General features: G+C 39.4%; 1 pseudogene; it reads right to left on the bottom strand.

Moving 5' to 3' along the window:
- Nucleotides 1-2,906: 2,906 nt before the first annotated feature.
- Nucleotides 2,907-3,085, bottom strand: LOC123464437 (annotated as a pseudogene).
- Nucleotides 3,086-4,555: the final 1,470 nt, after the last annotated feature.

Below are 4,555 nucleotides of genomic sequence, written 5' to 3'. Positions count from 1 at the left end.
TTTCTGTAGAGCTGGTTTTGTCTTCAAATGCTCTTTAACCAGCTTTTGTCATGGAATGTCCTTATTTCTCCGTCTATTTGAATGGATAACTTTGCAGGATAAAGTAACCTTCGGTTGACAGTTGTTATCTTTCAGAACTTGGAATATATCATTCCAAGCCCTTCTGGCTTTAAAAGTTTGTGTTGAATAATCTGCTGTAATCCTTATGGGCTTGCCTTTGTAGGTAACTTGATTTTTCTCTCTAAGTCCTTTCAATATTTTTCTATGGTTTGTGTGTTTGGTAGTTTTATTATAATATGATGAGGAGAGGTTCCTTCCAGGTTTTGTCTGGCTGGGATTCTAAAGGCTTCCTGTATCTGCATTGGCACCTCTTTCCCAATTTGGGGAAAATTTTCTTGTATGGTTTTGTTGAAGACACCTACTATGCATTTGGAGTGGAATTCTTCTCCTTCTACTATGCCCTGCATTCTTATATTTGATCTTTTCATAGTGTCCCGAAAATCTTGAAATTCCCACTCATACTTTTCTATAAGTTTGTCTTTCTCTTTGTTGGACTGTATTACATCTGCCACCTCGTCTTCTAGCTTAGATATTCTGTCCTCTCCTTCATCCATTCTACTGGTGAGATTTTCTACAAAGTTTTTTATTTCATTGACTGTGTTCTTCATTGCTAATAATTCTGACTGGTTTTTCTTTATTTCTATTTCCTTATTTATGTCTTCTATTGCCTTCTTTATTTCATGAAATTGGTGTCCTGCATCTTCTTTGATTCCTTTGATTTCCTCTTTTTTTTTCCTCTTTGAATCCTTTGATTTGTTCTCTGACTTCTTTGAACATATTTACAATCATTCTTTTGAAATCTTTCTCAAGCATTTCCTCTAACTCATTCTCACTGGAGGCCATTTCTGATGCATTAATACTTTTAGGTGGATTTATATCGTCTTGATTTTTAAAGTTTCTTGTGTTATAATGTATATATTTTTGCATCTTGGATTAACACTTCGATTTTCTAGCTAGCTGGTTATTCTTAGCTGTATCAGTTAATTTGATGTTATATATTTTCAGGGTAGGAACATAAGGTGTTAGGTGTGGCTCTTAAGACTCTCAGAGTATCTACAAAGGTGCTCCTAGGGGTTGAGTTTCCCTGCTATGGGAGTATTCAAGTAGGCTGAGTGGAATAAAATACAGGTATATTCTAAAAGTTAACTAAACACTGTACTCATTCAATCAAAAACAGCCCCAAGTATATATTCCAGAGTAGTTATTATAACAACCAGATCCTCTATCAACATAGAAGTTAAGATTTCTGGTATGTTGAGGGATCCAAGTCAGCTTGTGACCAAGTGAGACCCTTCCCTGCTGCAATCCCAGTTACCTTGGATGATTTTGGTCTCAGTCAAGTTGCTGCCTGGTCGTCGGGCTGCTGTTCTGATTTCTGGAGCTGGGCACTGGCTTTTCCTGTGGAGCAAACTGAGGCTGGCAACTGTGGCCCTGCAGATGGGCACCACCGCTGCTGGAACTGCTGCTGCTAAGGTTGCCTCTGCTGGGTCCGTCTGCAGCTGAAGCTGCTGCTGCTGGGCCCACCACTGATGTTGCCTCTGCTGCTGCTCTAGCTGCCACTTCTGGAGCCACTGCTGCTGAAGCTGCTGCTGCTGTTTCCACTGCTGCTACTGCCACTGAAGCTGCTGCTTCTGGGTCTGCCGCTGCTGTCGTTCCTGAGTCTGCTGCTGTTGGGGCCTCTGTTACCAGTGAAGGAGCCGCTGGGTCCTGCTGTCAGCCCAAGTTGGCATGGCCAGGTCCTGGGATGCTGCTCTGTTCGCTGGAGCTGGGCTCAGGTGGTGGGGGAGGGGAGGGAGCCACAGCTACTCTAGATCTCTCACTGTTCCACGTGTTCTTCTACCTCATGGTCTGCTCCTTTGTTGCTCACTGCTGCTCTCCTTTCACGTTTCCTGAGTTGTGGAGAGCGCCGGTATGAGTGGAAAATCCCCGCACCTGGCTTTTCCTGTTGTTTGAGCTGAGTCTGGCAGCTTTTTGGTGTGCCTGCCACCACAACGGTTGGCAGAGCTGCCGCGGCAGCCTTTGCCGGCCTGTGCGGGCTCTGGATGCTCTGGATCTCTTCTACCTCTTCGCTGCTGGTTCAACTTCCTATACACCTCACTTTTTAGTAAAAGTGTGTATTTTGCTGCATTTTTTTGGTCTTTTTTCCCCCTCAGGCTGCTTTGGCATGGTACCTACGCTGCCATCTTGACCAGAAGTCTTGATTTCTTATTGTTCTGTTTTTGGAGTTCCTTGTATATTATTTTTTATATAGCATGATGGGTTTATATTTAACATAGTACTTCTCACCATGGGGATGTTATGCAATATACTTTTAAAATTATTTTTTCATTGGACATTGAATCTTTTCTATATTTAAGTTTAGGTACATTAAGCACATTTTTCTAAATGTTTTTCCCCCAGACATAAAAGTTTAATATTTCATACATAAATATCACTTTTATTTGAAAGATAAAACAAAAACCTCTAAAAAAAAATGTAGAAAAAGGCTACCCATGATGTTGGGATACAGTGATTATAACTGAACAATGTTGACTTATTCTTTTTATTTCATATGCTTTGAGCATCCTGAAAATATAAAATAGTACTTATGCAAATTTGAGCCATTTTACTAATTTCAACCTCTTTCTAAGTAACAAACACCATGTGTAGGCTGTACTTTTTTAGTGAACTATTTGTTTTAAACTAATCATTTTCCTCTCATTTAACAAATACCCATTTGTTCCTATTTTATGTGAAACAAGTAATGTTTCTTGGAACTTCACAGACCAAATCTCAGGTTTCGTTTCAATAGTACAACAGTGTTCAGAGGGCTGGGGTGAGGTCTGATTCAGAAGAGCTCTTCAAAGTCACATCGGTCCATTTCTATTTCTTGCGTACACCTCATACAAGCACAAATGCCTGTAATGCTGAGAACCACACTTAACAAGAGGATGATTGCATCTCCAGTTTCTACTGCTTCCACAGCAGACAGACCCAAAAGCAGTGAAAGAAGGACTAAGATCAACTGTATTGAAACTGAGGTCATGATGATCTTGAGGGTTGAAGTTTCCAAAGAAATAGTATGTGTAAAGTTGTATCTGATTTGAAAATATTCCCTTTCTGGAGCTCTGGATGCTGAGGCTAAGAGGTTTCACACTATACCACCTTCCAGGAAGCAGCCATTACTCTTGTATATTCTTTGGTTTTTGAGGTAGGGTCTCACTCTAGCCCAAGCTGACCTGGAATTCACTATGGAGTCTCAGGGTGGCCTCGAACTCACGGTGATCCTCCTACCTCTGCCTCCTGAGTGCTAGGATTAAAGGCATGAGCCAACATGCCCGGCTCTGTATATTCTTGATATTAATCCTCTGTCAGATATGTGACTGGCAAAGATTTTCTCCCATTCTGTAGGATGTCTCTTTGTTCTATTCACAGAACCCTTTGCAGTACAAAAACTTTATAATTTCATGAGATCCTAGTGGTTGATTAGCGGTTTTATTCACTGAATAATTAGGGTTATATTCAGAAAGTCATTACCTATGCCAATATGTTGAAGGGCTTCTCCTACCCTTTCCTTTAGCAATTTCAGAGTTTCATGTCTGATATTAAGGTCCACTTGGATTTGCTTCTTGTGCATGGAGAAAGACAAGGTTCTATTTTCATCTTTCAACATATAGATACCCAATTTTGCCAGCACCACTTGTTGAAGTGGCTGTCTTTTCTCCAATGAATATTTTAGGCATTTTTGTCAAGAATCAGATGGCTGTAGCTGCCTGGACTAACATGTGGGTCATCTGTTCTGTTCCATTGATCTACATGTCTGTCATTGTGCCAATACCATGCTGTTTTTTTAGTTACTATGGCTTTGTAATATAGATTAAAATAGGGTATGGTGACAATACCAGCCTTATTTTTGTTGCTCAAAATCATTTTGGTTTTCCAAGGATTTTTTTTTTTTTTTTTGCTGGCAAATGAATTTTATGATTGCTTTTTCTATTTCTGTAAAGAATGCCATTGGAATAGAGATTGCATTAAATTTGTACATTGCTTTTGGTAAGATTGACATTTTCACATTTTTGACTTTTGCAATCCAAGAACATGGGATATCTTTCCATTTCCTTGGGTCTTCCGCAATTTCTCATTTGCATGTTTTAATGTTCTCATTGGAGAGCTCCTTCATTTCCTTATTTAAGTTTATTCCAAGGTTTTTATTTTTTCCCCCCTGAGGCAATTGTGAATGGGAGAGATACCCTGATTTCATTCTCTTCATGTTTGCTGTTAGTATATAGGAAAGCTACTGATTTCTGTGTATTTATTTCATATCTTGCTACATTGCTAAAAGTGCTTATTAGCTCTAACAGAGTGCTAAAAGAGTTTTTATGGATTTTTATATAGAGAATCCTATCGTCTTCAAGTAGAGATAATTTGATCTCTTCTTCTTTCTAATTTGTATCCCTTTTAAGAGTGTCTCATGCCTTACTGCTATAGCTAAGACTTCCAGTACTATATTAAATAA

The sequence above is a fragment of the Jaculus jaculus genome, chromosome 11, assembly GCF_020740685.1.
Source record: "Jaculus jaculus isolate mJacJac1 chromosome 11, mJacJac1.mat.Y.cur, whole genome shotgun sequence".
Taxonomy (NCBI): Eukaryota; Metazoa; Chordata; class Mammalia; order Rodentia; family Dipodidae; genus Jaculus; species Jaculus jaculus.
This window is presented reverse-complemented; position numbering and strand designations above follow the sequence as displayed.